General features: G+C 42.3%; 1 long non-coding RNA gene across 1 annotated transcript in view; it reads left to right on the top strand.

Annotated features, from left to right (window-relative positions):
* LOC135230160 (uncharacterized) overlaps positions 1 to 24,598 on the top strand; it is a 312,870-nt gene that overhangs the window by 175,135 nt on the left and 113,137 nt on the right. Inside the window, exon 5 of the long non-coding RNA XR_010320816.1 lies at positions 16,273 to 16,354. This is a non-coding gene — a long non-coding RNA (uncharacterized LOC135230160). The remainder of the gene's footprint in view (positions 1 to 16,272; positions 16,355 to 24,598) is intronic.

Below are 24,598 nucleotides of genomic sequence, written 5' to 3'. Positions count from 1 at the left end.
TCCTGGTGGAAGCCTTTCCAACCCTACACCTGGTAGAATTTCCCACCCTGCTCCACACTCTATTGTATTTAAGAAACGCTTCTGCCACAACTAGGGACAAACTTGATTGCATTTACATGTTGTGATGGATAGCAAAAATGGCCACATGTTCTAATATGTATGTATCCATACATATTATATGACCTACAGCTCCCTTTCTCAAGAGCAAGATTCTTCCTCCAGTCCTTGAATTTGGACTGATCTATGATTGCTTTGGCCTTTGGGACAGTACAAAGACCAGTAGAAGCAGAGACCGAATATAATTAGACACATCGTGACTTGCTCTCTTACCAAAAACGAAACCCACCACTCTCAAGTATATTCTAACTCATAGTGACCCTGAAGGACAGAGTAGAACTGCCCCATAGGGTTTCCAAGGCTGTAATCTTTACAGAAGGAGAGTGCCATGTCTTTCTTCTGCAGAGCAGCTGGTGGGTACAAACTGATTACCTTTCCTTTAGCAACTGAGCCCTTAATCACTGCAGCACCAGGGCTCCTCCTTGCCCTCTTGCTGCTCTTCAAACACTGAGAACCCATGGGAACATCCCAGGCCACCCTAATAAATGACAAGAGACCATTAGAGAGAGAATCCAGCTGAGAAGATTTCAGGCTGCCCACCAGCTGACATCGTGGCTGATTCCCGATACATGAGGGAGCCCAGCCGAGAGCGGCTGAGTCTGCCCCAGACCAGAAGAACCCCAAACTGCCAACCCGCAAAACTGTGAGCGAAGTAACTGCTTGTTCTTTTAAGGCACTTCATTTTTGGGTCATTTCTTATACAGCAATTGATAACTGATTTGTTAACTGGGCTGTTTCTCTCACCAGACTGCAAGGAATCTTTTCTTAATCATTTCTGTATCAACAGTATCTGGCAGAGGGTTGTTCATGTAGTCATTAGACAGTAGAAATTTCTTCATTTACATAATTTAAAAGTTTCTAACATTATGTTTTAACTTTCTTTTATAAGTAAGATATGGGTGGATTTGCAAGTCTAAGCTGAGTGTACATGTTTTTTCCTTAGGTATTAATCCCTTTTTCTTGCTATTACTCATACATTTAGACATAATTCCAATATTATACTTCATATTCACTGTTCTTTTTTTTATTGTTATTATTCTGCTTTTCCTGTTTCTTTTTTTATTGGAATGATGAAATTTCTCTTTCTTTTTCCTTCTAGCGATTTGAAAGTTGTATTTTCAATTCCTATTCTTTTATAGTAAACATGAGATCTTTGAACATTTTAATATTTGGTATATTGTATCAAGTTCATATCTCAGTTCTCCTCTCAAACAGTAATTTTTTGCTAGCTGCCATTGAGGTGACTCCGACTAATGGTGAACTTAGGTAACACAGAACTAAAGGTTGCCAGGTCCTGTGTCATCCTCACAAGTGCCAGCAATTTAGATTCCATCATTATGGCTAATGTGCCAGTCCATCTCACCAAGGGTCTCCTACAGCCTTGTTGGCCTTCTTCTTCACCAACCATGATATTCTCCTCTAGGACTGATTAATCTCTCCTGATGACATGTCCAAAGCAAGTGAATTGGACAGTATTCTCTTGTGATCTGTAAGGGTTTAATTGTCCAATTTTCAGAAGTAAATCTCCAGGTCTTTCTTCCTAGTGTGTCTTAGTCTTGAAGCTCCACTGAAACCTGTCCACCATGGATAACCCTGTTGGTATTTAAAATACTGGTGGCCTAGCTTCCAGCATCATAGCAACATCCAAACCACCACAGTACAGCAAACTAAGAGACAGGCAGTGAGCCGAACTGGGTATTGTTGTTGTTAGGTGTCATCAGGTCAGTTCTAATTTATCGTGACCCTATATACAGCAGAACAAAACACTGGCCAGTCTTGTGCCATCCTCACACTTGTTATTATGCTAGAGCCCATTGTTGCAGCCACTGTGTCAATCCATCTCACTGAGAGTCTTCCTCTTTTTCACTTTCTACTTTACCAAGCATAATGTCCTTCTCCAGGGCCTGGTCTCCCCTGATAACATGTCCAAAGTATGTGAGACAAACACTCACCATCTGTGCTTGTAAGGAATATTCTGGCTGTACTTCTTCCAAGACAGATTTGTTTGTTCTTCTGGCAGTCTATGGTATATTCAATATTGTTCACCAACACCATAATTCAAAGGCAGCACTTCTTCTTCGGTTTCCCTTATTCATTGTCCAGCTTTCACATACGTATGAGGCGTTTGAAAATGTCATGGCTTGTGTCAGGCACACCTTAGCCTTCCGAGTGACATCTGTGCTTGTCACCAGCTTAAAGAGTTCTTTTGCAGCAGATTTGCAATACATCATTTGATTCCTTGATTGCTGCTTCCATGAGCGTGGACTGGGGAACCGAATAAAATGAGATCCTTGATAACTTCAATCTTTTCTCTGTTTATCATGATGTTGCTTATTGGTCCAGTTGCGAAGATTTTTGTTTTCTTTATGTTGAGGTGCAACCCATACTGAAGGTTGTAGTCTTTGATATTCACCACTAAGTGCTTCAGGTCCTCTTCACTTTCACCAAGTTTGTGTTATCTGCATATCGTAGGTTGTTAATGAATCTTCCTCTAAACCTAATGCCACATTCTTCTTCATAGAGTGCAGCTTTTTGGATTATTTGCTCAGCATACAGATCGAATAAATGTGATGAAAGGATAGAACCCTGACACAAACTATTCCTGATTTTAAACCACATAGTGCCCCTTGTTCTCTCTGAAAAACTGCCTCGTGGTCTATGTACAGGTTTCACATGAGCAAACTTAAGTGTTCTAGAATTTCCATTCTTTGAAGTGTTACCCGTAGTTTGTTATGATTGACACAGTATAATGCCATTTCATAGTCAATAAAACGCATGGAAACATCTTTCTGGTATTCTGGTATTCTCTGCTTTCAGCCCAGATCCATCAGACATCAGTAATGATATTCCTGATTCCATATCCTCTTCTGAATCTGACTTGAATTCCTGTTGCAACTTCTTTTTAATGATCTTCAGCAAAATTGTACTGGGTTTTGATATTAATGATATTGTTTGATAGTTTCTGAATTTTGTTGAATCACTTTCTTTGGAATGTGCACAAACATGAATCTCTTCCAGTCGGTTGGCTAAATTATTCAGCCAGTGCTGCATCTGTTTGTTGAAACATCTCAATTGGTACCTGTCAGTTCTTGGAGTCTTGTTTTGCCAATGCCTTCAGTGAAGCTCGGAGTTCTTCCTTCAGTACCATCAGTTCTTGATGACATGCTGCCTCCTGAAATGGTTGAACATCGACCCATGCTTTTGTGTGTGTGTGTGTGTCTGTGCCGTGACCCTGTGTATTCTTTCCATCTTATTTTGATGCTTCCTGTGTTGTTCAATATTTTGCCCGTACAATCCTTCACTACTGCATCTCGAGGCTTGGATTTTTTTCTTCAGTTCCTTTAGCTTGAGAGATGCCAAGCATGTTCTTCCCGTTTGTTTTTCTAACGCCAAGTCTTTGCACATGTCATTATCATACTTTGTCTTCTCGAGCCGCCCTTTGTAAATCTTCTCTTCAGCTCTTCTACTTCATCATTTCTTTCATTTCCTTTAGCTACTTTACGTTCAAGAGCAAGTTTCAGAGTATCTCTGACATTCATATTGGTCTTTTCTTTCAGTATAAGGGCTGTATTTGAGGGTACCATCATTTTTATAACTTGCTAGTATCCTCTGTCAGGGCAGTTATTGACTGTAGCTGCACGCCACCTAGTTCTTCTGGTTTCAGGCTGATGGCGTCTCTGGTTTACGTGGCCATTAAGGGAAGACCTGTTATTCAAAGAATTATACCTAGAGGAAAATTTGTATATTTATGTATAATTTAAAGCTTCTCCTTTAAGATTGCCTTTCCCTGAACAGAAAGCTCTCACCATGTCATTATGAGAAATACTCTTTCAGTGTGAGGCCGAAAGAGATGTCCATATTTGAGAGTCCGATGGTACAAATCTCAGTAGCCAAGACACAACCACATCAACTGTGTGTGTGGGTGGGTTGTATATGTCAACATAAGGGTCTGTATTTTTCTGAGTATGAAGGTAGGATTGGCGAGTTAAGGAAGAAAGAGATGGAAGCATCTTGGGAGTGGAGTGCAGACTCCGTGACAGAAGTTGCAGCAGGGGATCTCTCAAGAGGGTTTTAGAGGCCAGTTAGAAACCTAGGAAGCAAAAGGAAATAGGGCCAGTGGAGGGCAGCACTGGAGTAGTGGTGGGGGGCAGCAAAAATAATGGTAGTGGAGAGGGCAACAAAACTGCCCTGAAAGGAGTGGCAAATTAAAGATTCTAGACAAAATTCAGGTTCAGAAAAGAAGGAATGTAAAAAAATTCTATCCTATAGCTCTCTTTGCTGTGAGGGTTTTTTAGGCCCTTCGGGAGATGTGGGGAGAAGACATAGGAGGAGAAGGGGAGTTCCTGAATCTAGGGGAGGAGTCTGCAAGCCATCTTCTGCCCTCAATGATGTGGGCTCTGGGCTCCTTCAACTTCTCACTGCCAGAACCTCCTGAGATATTTTCTTAATTCTTCACATAGTACATTAATATCATGTCATTAGAAAATATAATAAGTATGCTTCTCTCTAACCACCCTTTCCCCCATCCTATACTCTCTGCCCTAGTTATGCACTGGCTTCCTTCCTTTCCACCAGGTACAGATCCTAAACAACAGAGTGCCTGGAAAGCTCTCGAACTCCCAATGAATTCTGTAGCTTGATCCCTCACTTATTCCTACATTTCTTATTGATATAAGAATTTGGTTAATTGCCAACCAAATGACAGGAAATGCTTTCTCAGGACGCTCCTCCTTATGACCTTATCCATTCCCAATTCCTTCATCTTGTCCTATCATGGCTGTCTTTTCTGGTGGAAACCAGACCCTTTGTTCCATAACACACATCAATCTGGGACAATTTTTCCTCTCACCCTTATCTAGAGTCTTAGAGAAAGGCCTCTTCCTTGTATATCACTGTTTCATCCTCTCCGGGTGAAGATGTCCAATCATAATGATGTTCTGAAGGATCTTTATCCCTTTTCCCAGTTCTTCATGATGCATGACCGTTTGGTGACTTGGGGACTCCGGTTTAGTCCAGAATTTCTGTGATAGAGTAGTTCCAGGTGCTCTCCCACAGGATCTCAGATCGACACCCTCTCCAAAAGAGTAGGTGAGATCAGCATGAATGGCATGGCTTCCATAACCCTGTGCGACATCATTCCTGACATTGCTCAGTTCCATGGGTCCACTTTAAATAGAAACACAGCAAAAAGAAAAATATGGAACTGTTCAAGTAGGAGCTTGAATACTGCCAGTCCCAGACTGGGAAAAGGGGGCTTAGATATAAAAAAGGAATTGCAACTTTTCTCTGCACTCCATGTCGTTACTATCCCTTGGTGGGGAGAGAGAGAGTACAGGGAATCGTTACAGTGTGACCAGGAGTTGATTTGTCCAAAACTTCTCATTTGACTCTCTTGGAATCATGTCTCTCCAGCCCTGGTCATACAATGTCCACTCTGAACACCTCTCAGGTCTCCTTAGCCTCTGAGGCTTCACACAGGCTCTTCCCCGTGACTAGATTTTCTCTCCCATCCCATCTGATGGCCTACTCTCTGGTGAAGCATGGTGGTTAAGAGAACTGACCCCATTGGAACAGATTGGGCTTATGAGCTCACCATAAAATGCTAAGACTCAGGAATTTGTGGCCAGCCAGAATGGGAGGTTTAGGAGTTGACTTGGGGAAAGTCCATGACCTGTGCATCTTCCAGGCTCTGCTTTCACTCTGGAGCCCATTTAGAAAAGGAGCTGCTAAATGGAGACAGCATTTGAGGAAGCAATTAAGAACATTGGGGTGGTGATGACTTCTCAGAGGAAAATAAATTTTCAACAGGGAAATGCTAGGGTCTACTCTTGTATGACTCCAAACTATAAATAGGGACGAGTGGTTGGAAAACAGTAGAACAAAAGATGATCTGCATCTGGTCACAAATGTACCAAATGCCTAAGTGGCTTCAGCCTGTCTCCTCAGACTTCTCTCTGGAGAAGACATGGGGCTTCCTGGACCCGGGGCTTTTTTCACACCTTAACTATCCAATCATATTCTCAACTTGGTTCAGACATCACTTCCCTAAATATCCTCCTGGTAGATTTGTTCACTTCTTGCTCCCTACTCCATTGTACCTGCAAAACCCTTTACCACAGCATAAAACACAATTGCATTTACTTTTTGTGGTTGATGTAAGAAATGTCTACACATTTATCCTCTCTCTGTGCCCATGCCTTCTATGAGACTCTGGAGCGCCTTTCATTAGCAGTAGGAGTCTTTCTCCATCCCTCAGTTGGGGCTGACGTTATTGTTTTGGACATTGGGATGGTAGAAAACCTGATAAAATGAGAGAGTTGAAAGACTTTACATTGAGACTTCCCTTTTGTTGCTCTTAAACCCTGAGAACTCATGGGAACACCCTCAGGCCAGCCTGCTAGATGATGGAAGACCAATGGAGGGAGGATCCAGCGGTTTCACTGACTTGATGTTATGAACTGGCTCCCAGCTACCTGGAAGCAAATTGTAGACACATGAGGAAGCCGTGTTGTGAGCCACTGAGGCTGACCCAGATCAGAAGAGCTCCAAACTGACAACTTGAAAAATTGTGAGCTGGTAAATTGTTGCTCTTTTAAGACACGACAATTTGGGGTCATTTGTTACACAGCAATACATGACTGATACAACTGTTAACTTGGCTGTTTCTCTCACCAGGCATTGAGGGAAATTCTCTGAGTCATTTCATCATCAAGAGCAACTGCCATAGGGTCTCACATGTAGCTGTTATAGTGTTAATGTTTGCTGACTTCGTGGATGAATGAATAATATGAATTGTAAGTGAATCAGCACAAATTCATGTGTGCAAGAAAACTTGATATTTCTTTAAATAAACTGAATTCCAACTCAGAGCTCTCGGCTTACAAAATTGGGGTAAAATTTTAACCTTACTTCTTTGTAGGGGTATATTTGGTGTTGGTTTATTTTCTAGGTACCCCGGGGTCTAAAGAAGGACCAAGGTTTAGAGATCTTTAACACACCCATCGCCTCAGCCTATGTGGGTGATCTCTCTAGAAGCATTGTCTCTGCTGCTTCCATTCCCAGATGGAGCATGAGAACCTTGGCAGGGCTGGGAACACCATAATGTGGTTTGTCTACTTGTGTGCCTGCATTACCCTTTGAGGTGCTGCCACCTAGCCCAGGGCATTATCAAGAAGCAGGCCTCACCCCTTCCCAATGTGTAGGTCTCTGCTGTCTGACTCCCACTCTTCCCTTGGTTTCCAGTTCACTCAATGTGATTACTGCAATGAGCTGAGACTCTTCCAACAGACTCTTCAGAGTCTCGAAGTTTCAGGGCTTTAACTCTGTGAGTCCAGTTACCTCTTGAAATGAGGTAGGGAAGGTTGAAAAACATAGGAAGATTTTATTTTGAATTTAATGTTTCAATAAAATTTCTTGCCATGCATTTTCAAATGGTTCTGCCTAACAATTCCCTCTGTTCTCTTACAAGATGCAGGACAATGAAGAGGGAATGTTTGTTGTATCATAATCTCCAGAAGGATGCAAAGTGCACATGGGGTCCATTCCTCCCAATGCTCACACTTGAGCACCACACCCACATGGAATCTCTGCAAGTGTTACTGAGTCCCTCACACATCCACAGTGAACAAATTTCAGATTCTCATAAGCAGGAATTATTTGTGTCCTAAGACGAGGAACTCCTTGGAGACCCTACTGTGTCCTACAGGGTCGCTGTGAGTCGGAATCGACTGCATGGCATCGGGTTTTGTTTTTGTTTTTTGGGGGGTTGGTTGATGTCAGCTGCAGGATAGTGTTTAAAAAAATGTGGACAGCGTAGCAGGTAATACCAACAAAATGAAACTGAAATGAAATGTCTTTTTTCACACTTACTGACCTCACAGTTCCTTCAAAGTGTTTACTTTCCACTGGGTTCAGAGGCAAGAGGGAACTCTTCATGAGAGAGACACAGGTTGGGACACCTCCAAAATTATACGCCTCCCTCCTGATGTTAGGTAACATTACATACTGTTTGGCTGGTTTATCATCTGAGTGCTCCACAAAAATAGAAGGCCCATGCAGGCAGGACCTTGTCTGCTGTGTTGGTCAGAGTATCCTAGTTTCTGGCACCTAAGAAGCTTCCAAATATGATATGTCTGATTGAATGAGTGGGTGGGTTTTTATAAAAACTATGGAAGTGCTCTGTTTATGTAGTTACAATAGTGAAAACTGACATAAGGAAATGGAGACTAGTTATGTATGATTAGAAATGGAGACTAGTTATGTATAATGAGAACAGAACTTGTTAATGAAGAGATAAAAAAATAAGATGTATTAATAGAATGTACCCCCTTCACTTTGGCTGGAGAGAGATATGGTAAAATGGGTTCTTTTCGCCTACTGATTTATGGGTTCTATATATTTAACTGAAATGTTAGTCTTTCGGGAATCACAAATATTTCTATTGAGATATAATTCACCGGCCATAACATTGCCTTTTATAATGTGCACAATTGTGTGGTTGCTAGTATATGGACAGAGTTGTGCAACAATCACCACTGTCTAGCTTCAGGATATTTTCAGTACCCTGTAAATAAACGCCCTACATATTAGTAGTCATCTCATTACTCCTTTCCTCCAAGACATAGCAACTGCTAATCTACTTCCTGTCTGTGTTGGTTTGTCTGTTCTCGATATTTCATGTAAATGGAATCATGTACCACGCAGTCATTTCTGTTTGGCTTCTTTCACTTAGCATAACGTTCTCAAGGTTTGTCCATATAGTGCCATGTATTAGTACCTGATGCCTTTTAATGGCTGAGTAATATTCCATTTTACGAGTATACCACAGTTTATCAGTTCATGACTTTCGGATTCTCTCCACATTTTCGCTATTTATAAATAATTCTACTATGAAAATTCTTTTGTAAGTTATTATGTGAACGTGCTTCAGTTGTCCTGGATGCATACCTAGGAGTGGGATTGCTATGTTGCATGCTAACTCTATGTTTACCTTTCTGAGCAAGCACCTAACTGTTTTCCAAAGCGATTGGATCATGTTTCATGTCCACCAGCAATGTATGAGGGTTCCAGTTTCTCCACATCCTCACCACTTGTGTTGTCCATCCTGTTGATTTGAGCCATCTCAGTGGTTTTGAAATAATAGTGCGTTTTGGTTTTGATTCGCATTTCCCTAATGACTAATGAGGTTGATCTTCTTATCATGTGATTATTGACCATTTCTATATCTTCCAAATCCTTAACCTATGAATTTTTCTTCAGATTTTTGCCTGTATTTTTGCTTTCTTCATATAGTTTTTCATATGCCAAACATCTATATCTGTATCTTACCAGTTTGAGCCTTCACAGCTTTGGGATTTTTAGAAAATCTTTCTCTTTTACCAACAAAAAGCAAAACAAAACCTCTCATAGTTTCTTCTGAAATTTGTATGGTGACGTATTTTACTTTTAAATATGCGATCCTTTTGGAATTTCATTTCCTGTAAGCTATGAGAAAAAGGATGAAAATATTTTTACAGGTGATCTAAATGATTACCAAATTGCTGCAAGCACTCCGTTTTGCCTTTCTGCATAAGCCATATCTTAACTGCATTTTCCCATATTCCATGTAGAAAAGCATTTTTACAGAAGGAGGCCCGCCATTCCCAGCCATTTCATTTTAAGGTTTTGCTTTGCTACAATAGAAATCCCTTCTATACCTCCTCTACACACCTGTTCTCATAGCCAATAAAAATTTTGTGTGAGTAGGACTCCTGTGAATTTATAAGATGAGGTTGAATTTTATAACTGGTTCCATGTGGTGCAGCCCAGCAGAAGGACAGACAGAAGCAGTAGCTCCAGAGGGAACAGAAGCTATAAGAACATGAGCCTCTAGAGATTTGCTGCTGCATTTCACAGAAAGCTCTAGACTTTTCTTTATAAGCTTATCATTATATATGGCCATCACCTTAGAACAGACGAGAATAGTGCTTTTTAAGTGAGGCATTCAGGACAGAACTGGAGAAAAATATAGAACAAAATCCTAATTCAAAAAAAAAAAAAAAAAACCCCAGAATTCTAGGTTGACAGAGACTGGAGAAACCCTGAGAATATGACCCCCAGACATCCTTTTAGCTCAATAAAGAAGTCACTCCTGAGGTTCACCCTTAACCAAAGATTAGACAGGCCCATAAAACAAAATGAGACTCCAGGGGCATACCAGCCCAGGAACAAGGACTAGAAGGCAGGAGAGGACAGGAAAGCTGGTAATAGGGGACCCAAGGTCAAGAAGAGAGAGTGTTGACATGTCTTAGAGTTGGTAACCAATGTCATAAAACAATATATGTCCTAACTGTTTAATGAGAAGCTAGTTTGCTCTGTAAACCTTCATCTAAAGAACAATTAAAAACAAAAGTTAGGCATTCAGAAGGAGGGTGTTCATTCCTTAGCAGATGGTTAGACTTATGTGTTTTGGTGAACATATGTACCCATTTCTATCGGGTATGTATCTAGAAGTAGAATTGCTGGGTCATAGAATATATGGATGTTCACAGCTTTAGTAGATATGGCCAAAGCATTTTTAAAGTGGTTGTACCAAATTGCACTTTCACTAGCAGTAGATTAGAATTCCAGTTGCTCCATGTTCTACCAAATAGTTGGTATTTCCATTTTTTTTTTATTTTTTTATTTTAGCCATTCTGGTGTGCAGGATTAGGATCACATTGTGAGCTTTTATTAGAATTCCTCTGATAACTGATGTAGTCCCTTTCCATATGGATGTTGGCCATACAGAAATCTTTTAGAGAGCGTTCAAATATTTACTTGTCTTTCTATTGAATTCTTTTTTTTCTTTATGAATCATCCTTTGTATATTTTAGAACCAAGTTTGTAGTAGGATGTATGTATTGCAAATAACTTCTGCTTCCACATGAATTCACCCTTGTAGCTTGTCATGAACTTTCAAATTAAAAAGCATGCCTTTTACAAAAACAGGCAAATGTATAGAGATGAAAGTTCATAGGGGTTCCCAGGGACAGGAGGGAGGGAATAAAGGGGTGTTATTGTATTTTTTTTTTTATTGCATATGGAAACTGAGCTTCTGTTTACAATTATGGAAAAATCACACAGATTAAGGGTAGGGTTGCACAGCCGATTAATGTAATTCCTGTCAGTAATGTGTACACCTGTACAACTCGTTCACTTGGCAAAGGTTGTGTGTTATATTTACATCAACAACAAAAATGTGTAGCTGCTGAGGCAAAATGATAGTACTGAATTGATGAGATGTTTTCTTTTTTTATTCTTTTATTATACTCTTTTCTATTTTCTCATTTGTTTTTGTAAGAAGTTACTGTTAAAATTAAAGATAATAAAATGTTTGCATGATGAAAGTGGATAGCAATGTCTATTCCACTAATTGTGTCCCTCTGAAGTTTAAATGAGGAACTACATGCCACTAGCAGACGCCCAGCCTTACTTAGCACTCAGGAAATATTCATTTCTCCTACTCCTCTGGCTCACGGTCTTCTCCCCGTCTTTATTTGCTCTTTTCTGTTTCCAACTGGTTGCATGTGACCACCAGGCTTCCTGACTCCATCATTCTGCTTTCCATACCAATGTTATTGTAACCTTGGAATCTTGGGCAGTGGTGAAAGTTACACACTGTCCCTGCCATTAGGAAGGGGACAAGGCAGTGCAGGTGGGAAGGACAGTGGGGAAATTCGGCCTAGAGAAAGGACAGACCACCTTCCAGGAACCACACTGGCCTTCAGAGAGCTTTGTTGGCTGTGGTTCACCTGGCCAGCTTGTAGGCGTCAGGGTGCCCTAGGGCTCGGTGTTTAGTCCTCTCTCTGTGTTGACACCCTCTCTCTGAGATGCCTCAGTGAGTCCACAGCCATCGGTCTGTAGCTGAGGATGTGAGATTTACACCTCCAGCCATTTCAACTCCTCCTGGGTCCAGACTTATACTCAAATATCAGCTTAAATCTCTGTATCGGCCTCTTCATGTATAAAATGTGCATTATAATGATACATTCCGCATAGGGCTATCATGCAGAACAAATATCTTAGGAAAGGAGAAGCCCTTACAAGAATCCTGGCACCACTGCATGTACTCAGTAAGTGTTAGCTGTTAGTATTATTACCTGATATTTCCATGTGGGTATCTAACAGCTATGCCATGTTATCAAGGCCACAAAACAATTCTGGTCCCAACTCCATTCCCCACACTTATCAATGAATTTCCCAAGGCTTCAGTGATGGGAGTCTGTGTGTTTTTCCACACAATGGACATGGGTACAAAAGGTTGGTCAGGGTCTTCATAAAAGTTGCTCCAAAGTTCATATGAGTGACCACTGAGACAAGTTACAAACAACTAATGCAGAAAAAAAAATAGAACCACTCTCAACTGCTCATGGTAGTATTCTCAGTCCAGAGTATCTGGTGAGGGCACTATTATGGACTGAATTGTGTAACCCCAAAAGGTATGTTGAAATCCTAACCACTGTACCAGTAAATGTGACCTGATTTGGATATAGGGGATTTTAAAATTATATTAATGAGGCCATACTAGTGTAGTTGCGTCCTAAACCTAGTCCCTTCTGAGTTATACAAAGAGCAGAATAATACTATCTCTCTATGAGTGGCAGAGGAAGACAGACAACGGAGCAGATGCATCTACAAGACCAGGAACACAAAGCGTGGCTGGAAGCTTTTAGAAGCTGATGTAGACGTAAGCCATGCCCTGAATTCAGACAGGTAGGCTCCTGAACTGTGAGAAAATAAATTTCTGTTCTTTAAAGCCACCCAATTGTGTTTTTTTTTTTTTTTTTTTTCTTTCGGCAGCACTAGGTAACTAACACACATACCGGTCCTTATAAATCCAGCCCAGTGTAAAATAGTGCTCTCCCCTCCTTGGTCTAGCCCACCTGAATCCTGCTGTTTCCCTGTCAGTGCCCTCTGCTTTCACTGAGAGCTATGACAGAGTTGCCTTGATGCTGCTGCATAGACATTCACTTTATTTTTTACTTCGTATTTATAAAAAAAAAAAAAATTTATGATTTACTAATATTAATTCCAATATTTTCTATGGTTTTTAAATTTTTCTGTGGAGACATTCCTATAATCTATGAATAATAAGAGTTATATGTTTTTCTTTTTGTACTCCAGTGTTAAATATTTAATAGAAATAATGAGAGAAAGCATCCTGATTTTATTTCTAATTAATTTTAAAGAGAATGTCCCACATTTCACCAGGAACTATCATGCTAGTTGTAGTTTTCCACATTCGGGAACTCCTTTTCTGTTCCATGTTTGCTCAGAGTTCTTATGTCTCAGTGTGGTTGGATTTTATCACTGCTTTTTCACCGTCTCTTGAGGTGAACCTATGTCTTTTCTTCCTTAACCTACACATGTGGTGAATTAAATTATTAAATCTTTAAAGTTCACTCAAGCTTGTATGCTGACAATAAACCCCCTTGATGCTCGCATATTACGTGCTTTATACTTTGCTGGATTTCTTTGCCAGCATTTTATGTAGATTTTTGCATCTCAGTTGCTTAGTGTGCTTGTCCTGTAACTCTTCTTATACCTTCCTTTTCTAATTTGGTATCAATATTAAAGTAGCCTTAGGGAACAAGTTGGGGAGCATCTCATAGCTTTCTCTTCTTTATTGACTGTGTACAAGGTTGAAATGATCTGTTTTTTGCACGTTTGCTGGAACCTGCCTAAAAGTGATCCACCAAACCCAAAACCAGTTGGCCATCGAGTTGATTCCATCTTTGTAGGGAGATCTCGAACTACTGACCCATTTTGTGTAGTGATTAAAGGCCTCTTCTGATGCTACTTTCCTTAGAAAAATTTCCACTGCATGTTTTAGGCTGTTAGGATTTCATCTTTAAATATTATGTGGTTATCACTGTTTTCCACCTGATCCAGGTCAATTAATCCCAGATTTTCCATTTTCCTGAAGTGAGAGTGTGTATCTACTCCTGGTACCAATTCCCTTATCTAAGACTTATTTGCAAAGAAAGATACAACCCAGCCTCCTTGAGTCCATAATGTGAGGTTACAGTCTCATATTATGTGATTTTCTTGTAGTTGTTTTTTTCTTTTGTTATTTTTTTCTTTTACATATTCTGTAATTGTTTTTTTTTTCTTAATTTTTTTTATTTTCCTTTTTTCATTTCACACCTATCTAGCAGTTTTAAGAAACCTTGTGGAGTAGTGGTTAAAAGCTACAGCTGCTAACTAAAAGGTTGGCAGTTCAAGTCCACCGAGCGCTCCTTGGGAACCCTATAGGGCAGTTCTACTCTGCCCTTTATGGTTCCTATGAGTTGGAATGGATTAGATGACAACAAGTTATTGGTTCTAGTGGTTTTAAGGTTGTGCATTTCAGGTTCAGGTGTATAATCTAGCTGAGAACTGACTTCGGGTTCAGTGCGGTGGGGTGCCCAGTTGCACCTGTGCATCAAGAGAAGGCGCCTCAAGAACTAGGGGAGGGGGCGGCAGGGATGCTCAGAGAGGGGCACCCGGGGGAGGCGCGAGGTCCCAGGCAGCCCTGCCACAAGCTGGCGGGGAGCAGGAAAGAGCTGGCTTCAGGAGCCTTTTGTGACAGTCCCAGCCCACCCAGCCCCACCTGGACCTCAGACCCACCAGGCTGGCAGGTCCCAACAGAACTAGGGGAAGCATAAGGCCATAGAGGGCGAGACCCAGGGTACACACTTGAGCCTGATCACAGCGCATATGATGGGATAGGAGGGCAGAGGAGGCATGTGAGGACTTGGGTCCAGACAGTGGACACAGAAGGGTGGGAACTTGTGGTTAGCGTCAGGATCCGAATGTGGAGGCCTTCGAGATGCACTTCCCGGAGAAGAAGGTGAAGCCACAGAAGCCACACTGCCTGGCACCCACCCCATCCCCCTCCCAGGGCCCCAGAGTGGACTCACCGCCTGCGCTGCCCTAGGAGAGCTCCCCAAGTGTGGTACTCTTAGTTTGAGGAGCAAGAGGAATTTATTTCCTCTGCTCTCATTATGGGTGTGAGCGGACTCTTGTCTGCACAGACTAAAGACGAATTATCAAAATGAGCTCCAGACTCCAGATTTGACTTAGATATCATAAATTAAAACAGAGAAATACAACTTTAGAAATAAGTGCCTGCCTGGAGCCCAAGTTGCATTAAAAAAAAAAACCTGAACAAGACCCCAGAGGGAGTGAGTGATAAGAGGCTCCTTCTTTTGCCACCCTCCTGTGGTCCCAAGCTTTCTCTTTTCCTACCTCAAGACTGTATCAACTGCTCTGAAAATTTAGAATAAAGATCCCAGGAATATCACTGCTCCCACCCCATGAGGATTTCCCCAGTGCTGAGTTAGACTAAGACAGAATCCTCCTGAGGCTTCCGGGGCCTGTGTACTGGTTCAGAGTCAGTTCATTTTTCCTGCAATTGGGCATGACCCCAGGACATGACCCTGAGAGCGCTGACACTTGCAGAAGCCAATGACCCTTTCACTGAGTTTCTCTCTGTCTTGGTCTCAGGATCAGTCAGGACAGTTTGTCACCTCAGGAGGGTTTCTGTTGAAGGACACCTAAGCAGCACTATGGGTTTGTCCCTCACACCCTGCAAACCTGCCTCCTCTGAGCGGGACGAGGAGCTACAGAAACACTGAAATCTTTGAAACTAGCAGAAGCCACAGCCCATGGTACTGGGAGAAAAATGGGAGAGAGGTGAAAAGGTATAAAGGCCCAGCTGTGAAGGTGACCAGCGGCCAGGATGTCCTGAAGCCGCAAAGCTGACCGAAGCTGAATGGCCTCAAACCTGCTGCTCCTGAGCCCATCTTTTCTTTCAATGGAAAAAGCCTTTCCCTGCTCTTATGCGACTGGGCTGGAAGGGCCTTTGACTTATAACATGAAGCAGCCTCCAGATCCTGTTGGGGCAAGTGATGGTCAAGGAGGCTCTGCCCAATCCCACCCTGCCCTTCCCAGTTGTCAGAGGACCAGGAATTTCAGTCTTCCAGCTCCTGGGCTGATCTAGTGACTTGTAACAGGATTTCACTGGACCTCCAAACTTTGAAAGATGGGAAATACTGCCTGGGTCCTGGTCTCATTACAGAACTTACATACAGGATAAGAAGAGGAGTTGGGAATTGACACCTGACATCTTAGCAAAGGTTTCTGTTTGTTTAGGAGGGAAGAGGTAAAAAAGAAGGCAGTGTCTACTATGTCCTTTGCCATGTGTGTCAGGAAATCCTCATGAAGAGCCTCTCAGGTAAGGAGTGATGGGAAATGCCTTGGTTTACTCTTAAACTTTGCCCTTGAGGCATTTTCTTTATGGAGGCATGTAAAATGTTGTCCATTCAAGGAAACACTCTAATTCTTATGTAGACTTTGTTTGTTGACAAGGATTTATTGCCATAGCAAGGGTTCTGGAAATGGGTTTAATATGCTGTGGGATTGCTTTTGGAAGTTTGGAAAAGGCAGCGGCCCACATTCTATGAAATCGAAATACCAGACCTACTGTGTCAGGTGTTGGAAGAGGGAATAAAAGCCTCCAATATGTGGGCATGTCTGAGTTAGTCTTCTATAAGACCATTTCTTGGAGGTCCTGAAGGACACCCATTTCATTAAAAGAATAAGGAATGTAGAGCTGAGGGGAGCACCAGCAACATGGAGCTTACCAATATGTACCTTTGCAGGGGGTCCCTGGATGCCACAAACAGTTAAGTGTTCTATACTAGCTGAAAGTTTGGTGGTTTGAACCTACTCAAAGGCACCTCAGAAGACAGTCCTGACGATCTGCTTTTAAAGGATCACAGCCTTGAAAACCCTACTGAACACTTCTACTATGCCCACATGGGGTGGTCATGAGTCAGAAAGGACTCGATGACAGCTAACAAGAACAATTCTCTATAGGCTCAGGTTTTAGTGGAGGCTGGGCAGCCTAGTAGCAATGTAAATCATGGTATCCCAGCTGAACAGAGGCCAGGTGGAAGTACTTAACTGTCACAAACAAGTTGTGTGTAGATTACCATAAAGGTCAGTAGCTCAGAGTATTAGTTATCTATTGGTGCATAACAAATCCCCAAACTTATCAGGTGTGAGATAAATGGAAAAATATTAAACCCATTCCGATAAATTTGGAACTAGACAAAAATTTTGGTATCACTCAACATAGTTTTTAGGTGAAGGAATGAACTAGAAAATTTAAATAACTAGTACAAGTATTAAAAGATATTTAAAATAATGATGATATAATTACATACCTGCATAAAAGACAAATGCATCAAAATCAATGGTTTCTCTCCAGTATAGAATAAGGGTCTAAAATTGGCAAGGGTGGGAAGGGCAGACCCTTCTCTTTCCCCTACTACTTGACTGTATCACACTGTGTCCAAAACTGTAAAATATTTAGCAAAACATTGTTTTAACCAGAGCAGCAAAGGACCTCTATGAGGGAAGACAATGTATTAAAGTACATAAAATGAAACCTGAATATATGCAAAAATATGCCATATTTTCAAATGGAATGTCTTGTCAATTAAATGGAGGTCCCTAAAACTAATATATAAGTGGAATGCATTTCTAGCCGGAATATTAAGATAGTTGTTTTGAACTGTATACAGTAATCATATGCTACAAATAGTACAGTAGATAACAAAGAATATTCCTGTTGTTATGAGACTTGGAGACGATTTTTGACTCAAAGCGATCCCATCTGACTGCCCCATAGGGTTTTCTAGGTCGTAATCATTACGGGAGCAGAACACCAGGTCTTTCTCCCTTGGAGCCACCTGGTGGGTCCGACCTGCCAAACTTTCTTTGGATTAGCAGTTGAGCACTTAATCGCTGCAAAACCAGGGCGGTTTTACCAAAGTAAAACATGAAAAAGCAGGATAGTAACAGGTGTCTATCTCTTCGGGTAACAGAACAAATTGATATTATATAGCATAGAAGCTGACAAGTCGACCAATGAAACAGAAAATCTGTTAAGAAGTCACAATAACTTACAAAGGTAGCATTTCAAGAAAATTATATTTATTTAATAAATGGTGCTGACTCAAGTGATTGTTCTGGGGGACAAAGCTTGCAAAAATGTGATACACAAATGATAGATTTGGAAAATCATGTGAAATGGAGATGACAAGGCTTAATAACAATTTCCATTTTACACAGAAGGATAAAAGTTAAGCACTTGAACAATGAGCAGTGAATTCAAACAGTTCATTCAGAGCAAATCCACATGCCCAGTAAACATAGTCCAAGTTAAGAAAATATCAAACTGCCAGTGAAACTGGCAGAATTGGAAAATCAGCACCACCTATGGCTGGCTGGGCTGTGGGGAGAAGGATGCCCTGAGACGTGGCTGGAGAGGTGCATTATGGCAGCCTCTAGGGGAAAGACATGGCCGTGGCTCTGTACTTTTAACATCCTTTGAATTGAAAATCTCACTCTGTGGAGTCTATTCCACAGAAACAAATCCTATAGTATAGAAAGGATAGTTATTATTAATATGAGGAAACTTTGTCCATTGATGGTGGAATGATAGAGAACTTATGGTAAAGCTACATCCTCAATAAAACAGGGAGTCCTTAGAATGAAAAAGAGTTGTAGTAGTTGAGTGGGAGAAATCTCTATGAAGTATTATGGAAGTATTACTGAAACAATCAAGGTGCAGAGAAGTGTATATAAAATGAGCACATCTGGGTTAAACAATATCAATTGTTTGAATATGCTTGAATACCTGTTGATGTTTATGTGTGTGTATAAATGAGAAGATGAGGATACATGTATGTCTGTGTGTGCTTGTTTAAGCAAGGATAGGAGAAACGACTTACCACATTGTTAACCTGAATTACCTTGGATTCACTTGTGGGAAAGAACAGGGGGAGGAGAATTAGAACATGCAGGAAGAGTGGACTTAAAAAGCATGGATGATAATGCTTCTGTATTAGTAGTGTTGTGTATGGACAAATAAATCTGTCTTGAGCAGAGAAAGCCAGAATATTCCTTAGAAGTAAGGATGGCTTTGGAGATCTTATCAAGAGGGACCAGTTCCTGGAAAAGAACATCATGCTTAGTAAAGCAGAGGTCCAGGGAAAAAGAGGAAGACCCTCAATGAGATTGATACAGTGGCTGCAACAGTGTGCTCAAATATAGCAACGATTATTAGGATTGCAATGACCGGACCGAGTTTTGTTCTGTGGTGCCTAGGGTCACTGTGACTCAGAACTGACTTGATAGCTTTTAACAACAACATATATAAGTCCAGATAAAGTGTACTGAGTTGATACCATCTATTTAAATTATTCATGTAAGTTGAAGACCCCAAAATATAGTGTTAGTGCCATATCTAATGACTTACAGAGAATCAAGGTAGAATGTCAAGTGAAAGAAGGGGCGAGAGCAATGTGGGTAGAGTGAGACGAAGTCTCCATAAAAGCAAACACCCCAGCAGATGTACTTGTGTACCTGTGACTGTGTGTATGTGTCCCTGCAGAGAGGTGTAGGAAAGGACACATGTGTCTATTAACATTGGATACCTTGTGGGAGCGGGAGCAAATTACATATGAGGGTGGGACCCTGACATAACTTTTTTGTCATACAAATCTGTAATCTTGAAAATGTAATAAAAAATAATTTCAGAACTTTGGAAATTGATAAACATTATAGATACATGTATATTTTAATGTGTTTCGTTAGATATTTTAAATAGGTGAAAATTTTCTATAATGACAGACAAAAGATTTTAATCACTGGAAGGAGAGCACACCACAGACAGTAATAATCAGATCCAGTGGATTTCTTGTTCCTGGAACCAGTGAGCTCTTCTGGTCTCTATAACTGGAAATGACCAAAAATAATTTTGGGAACTCAGTAGAATTAACCCCCAAACACGTTTGCAAGCACATGTCTACAGCTAAATGTAGAAGGCTGGACACCATGTGCGATTCACTAGGTAACTCATGGCGCTCCAGAAAATTCTCTTTCCTGGATGTGCTGGTACCACCTCCTCCCTGCCTTGACCCACTGTATAACCCGCCTTTGTGCATTCGAGGCCCTTTGAGGTCTGAGCCTAGAGCATAAAAGAGGACATCAACTGGGAAGGTAGCTTTTAAGAAGATGTTGATGAAAAGATTTCAGAAAGCAGTACCTCCCCAGCCAGCCTCTCCCCAGCCTGGGAATGCCAACCCCTCCCACCCTGATACCTCTGAGAATCTCTGATTTTTGTTTTGGATCCTTAGGAGACTGCAGAATTTACCTGGCCTGAACACCTTGGCTTTTCTCTGCCTGTGACCCTCTCCCTCACAGGAGCTGTCTCTGTCACTCTGAGGCATACACACAGGACAGACTGTGGATGGAGGTGCCCATCCTAGAGGCCGTGCCCTCCTTTTCCTCTGCCCTCTGTGGTCTCACGGCCCAGAGAGATGGATGCATCCCTGTCATGTCCAGGGCTTCCCCACACCTGGGATTTGATGTTGTGACTGAGACTTGGTCTTTTTTGTCCACTGTTGAGTCTGGGCCTGAATTTGCCTCTTCCATCCATACCTCTGGTCACCTGTGTTCTCGCTGTTCTCCCCAGGTTCAGAAGCCTCTCCTTTCTTTTGCTTCTTTCACCTCAGAGGGCCTTTTTCTTCCATTTCTTTGACCTCGGGACAGGTCAGATTTGACCACAGGAAAAAAAAAAAATTAACAACATTTATTGACGTGTCAAGAACCAGAATGTACAGCTTTATTTAAAGGAGATGAAAAAGTTCCAAAGCTCTACCCCTTACCCGAGGACATACTCTACAAGAAATACCCTGCAAGCGCTGGATCAACTCTTAACACCCAGGGGGATTTTTTTACACCACCTCCCAGTTACATTCCCCTAATGAGGCAACAACAATGCTTCCTAATCATAACCCCAAATTCACCCTGGGAGACCAGAAGACATGGCTGGGGTGAATTCATTTTCCTTCATCGGGCCCTCCACTCCTCCTGCCAAGCCCTACCTCTTTCTCTGCCTGTATGCTGCTGGGAAGGGACCCAGAGTCCTTGGTTTAGGGCTTTATGCCCACTGCTCACCTGCAGGCAGGTTTCCTGACACCCTGCCATCTCTCTGATTCCTTCTCCTCCAAAGAACTCAGTGATACCCCCTTCACCATCACACCTCAACAGGGTCCCCCTTAGCCTCCCAAGTCCCACTGAAATCCCATTTCCCTTTCCCTACTTATGCTGTGCTCATCCTTAGGGTCCCAAGATCTCACCATCAAGATGAGGCCTGTCCTGTCCTCTTCTGGGCCAGGGGAGCCTCTGAGGGGACCTGGTGTCTGCGGTCAGCTATGTGGGGCTTCTTCCATCCAGATCCCCCTTAGGGCTGGAGCTCTTTGTGCCCTTGGGGTGGAAGGGTGGTGGTCACAGGGGAAGGAGGGTAGGATCTTCCAGGGAAGCTGGGTTAAACGAACCTGAATGGAGGTCTCTCCTGAAGGGCCTAGGTTTCCAGCCCAAAGGCCCTGCTCCTCCTAGTCCCAGGGTGCTAGCAGGTCTTTAGGTGCTTCCCCCTCTGGCCTTGGTGCTGTGCCTTCTGCAGCCTGGCCTGCCTCTTCAGCCTGTCCAGCTGGTGCCTCAGCCTCTTCAGTTCTTCTCTCTGCTTCTCCAGCTGCTCCTCCAGGTGCCTGCAGACCGCTCTCTTCTCCCTCACCTCCCTCTTCTTGGAGGCCATCAGGTAACGCCTGGCCAGCTGGTGGCAGCGTTGGGGCCTGCGCTGGACTGAGCTTGGCAGCCGCCTCTCCAGCAGGTCTTCAAAGAAGACCTGGCAGCTGAAGCCCTGGCTCACAGCATGCGCCGCGTGCGCAACCAGGGCCTCCTGGGACTCGAACACGTGACAGCAGGCCACGCAGCGGAAGCCGTGCTCACGGGTCACCAGCCACTCCGGGGTGGCTGCGCGGGGGCTCTCCCAATGCTCCTTCTCTTGGTCGGTGGGCTCCTGGGTACAGGTCTGGGGCCCCTCCTGCCAGGGCTCCAGGTTGCTGACCAGGGACTCAGTGTTGGCCAGTCTGGGGGCAGAGCCGATGGTGCTCTCCTCAGAGAGCTCGGCCTCAAAGACCTGGGGCATCTTGCCCACGGGGGCAAAGGAGGTTTTGGTCTGCCAGGCGACCGCCACCCCCTTGACTGTGTGCACCTGGGTGAAATGTGCACACCTGACCCATTGCTTCTCTGAAGTAGCCCCGTAGCTAGAGGAGTGAGAGGTCTGCTTGGTGGAAGATGAAGGAAAAGAGCTCTCGGATTGTTTTGGAATCTTCCTGTGCCTGGAGCTTTGACTTTTTGTTTGGGATGTTGTTGACTCTTGGGCATTTTCCTCTGGTAGAGACCTCTGAGAATAGAGAGTAGATTTAGTTGAGCTTTCAGGGTACTTATTCTCACCTGTGAGCCCAAAGCTTTGGTCATAGGGACCCCTGGAGGCCTCTCCATCACCACATCCTCCACCTCTGCAGACCCCATGGTTTCTTTCTTCTTCCCCAAAGACCCACCACCTTTTGGGGGCACTGCTGTGGAAGACAAAATCTCCATTGTAAAGTGGCACTGTTTATGGTAGTTCATTTTTTAAGAAGTTATTTTTCTTTAATTCCACATTTATTGAATTCCAATGAACTTGTTCCTTTGGAACTTAGAAATGACCTCATTCCCCTATAACTTCATAATAAATGTGTGACGTCATTGAAAGAAGTTTTCTATAAGGGTGATTTTCTTAGTAAATTTGGGGTGTAAGCACTCAAACGAGAGCAATGCTCATCTCTTTTCAACCTCTTTTACTGAAAGGCTGTTTTACGGAGAAGTTATACTTAAAGAGAAGAATGCGTATATTTAGTTAAGACTCTTACATGCATACCTCTTTCTTGTACCCTTCTTAACCAAGCTACAGTAGGGGATTAAAATTGCTTTTCTCAGAATAGAAGCCCTTGTCCTTATTAGAGAAACTCCTTCAGCGTGAGGCAGAAAGAGATGTCCGTATCTGAGAACCTGATGCCAGAAACCTCAGATAGACAGCACACAACCACCTTGACTGGTTGTGTCTGGGTGGGTTGCCTATGTCAACCTAAAGGTCTGTGTATGTTTGTGAATATGTGGGAAGGACTGTAGACTTCAGGATCCAGAAAGAGATAGAGCTAGGTCGTGTGTGTTGGATGGAGGGAAAGCTCCAGAGACAAGATCCAGAGACGGAACCTGCCAGCAGTGTGTAAGAGGGATACAGAGACCAAGGAGAGAGCAGAAAGCAGGGCTCAGCCACTGAAAGGCAGAATGGGGCAGCAACAGAAGAGACAAAGGGGGTACACTAGTTGGAGAAAGGATGGAGAACTGGGAATGATAGCAGAAACTGAGGTTAGCTATAGTTGGAATTTGAAAATTCTTTCTTGCTAGGCTTTGAAAACATGATGCTGATTGAAGAAAGTTAGTCACAAAAAGACAACTACTGTATGATCTTACTTATATGAAATAAGCAAATTTATACAAACCAAAGATTATTGGGGGTTGCCAGCTGTGACAGGGAGGCGGGAAGGGCCTGAAATCTTTCACTGTCTCATCTCATGCTCTCATTCTTAATCTCTTTATACTCTCTATACTTTTTCTTTTTAAATTTATAACATTTCTATTACTTAATTATCATATAACTTGAGTTTTAAATACAAAAAAAAAATTCAAAAAAAGAGAAATGAGTAAGAGAAGGCGCCGCTGTGCAATACTTTGTGTCAGCCGGGCATCAGGGAACCAGAGTGACAGAATGCACTTCTTCTTTGCGCAAAGCTTGAGCAGAGTCATGGCAGCTACAATGACCATGTCATATAGACACTCCAGTAAAAGGTCTGGTTAACTAGAACTTTGGAAATTGGATGAGGGGGTAGAAAGGAATGCATAGCAGAGAAACTGAAGATATATGTATATATGTATATATATGTGAATTAAAATAACTTTGTGTAGCTAGTAATTGACAATGGTAATTCATCGTGGATTTCTGAGGAGAAGATCCAGGTAATGATACCTGACTTCAAGAAAGTTTGCTTTGGCATTATTGTGCACAGAACACCCAAGGAAGAAATACAGCTCCTCAATGGGAGCTGATGCACTGCTTCAGCAAATCTTAGGATATAAATTTAGAAGAAAAGCATCATCTCCCAAAGGTCATAAAAGTTGTTCATGAGTCTATACTAGATTTTCTTTTATTTTTTTTTATTGTGCTTTAAGTGAAAAGTTACAATCCAAGTCAGTTTCTCATACAAAAACTTATGTACACATTGTTATGTGACCCTAGTTGCTCTCACTACAATGTGACAGCACACTCCTTCTCTCCACCTGTGTTTCCTGTGTCCATTCAACCAGCTCCTGTTCTCCTCTCCCTCCTCACCTTGACTCCAGATAGGAGCTGCCCATATAGTCTCATGTGTCTACTTAAGCTAAGAATCACACTCCTCACCAGTATCATTTTAGGTCCTATAGTCTAATCTTTGTCTGAAGAGTTGGTTTCAAGAATGGGTTT

The sequence above is a fragment of the Loxodonta africana genome, unplaced genomic scaffold (genome assembly GCF_030014295.1).
Source record: "Loxodonta africana isolate mLoxAfr1 unplaced genomic scaffold, mLoxAfr1.hap2 scaffold_81, whole genome shotgun sequence".
Taxonomy (NCBI): domain Eukaryota; kingdom Metazoa; phylum Chordata; class Mammalia; order Proboscidea; family Elephantidae; genus Loxodonta; species Loxodonta africana.
The sequence above is the reverse complement of the archived record's forward strand: the minus strand, read 5'-3'. Positions and strand labels throughout refer to the sequence as shown.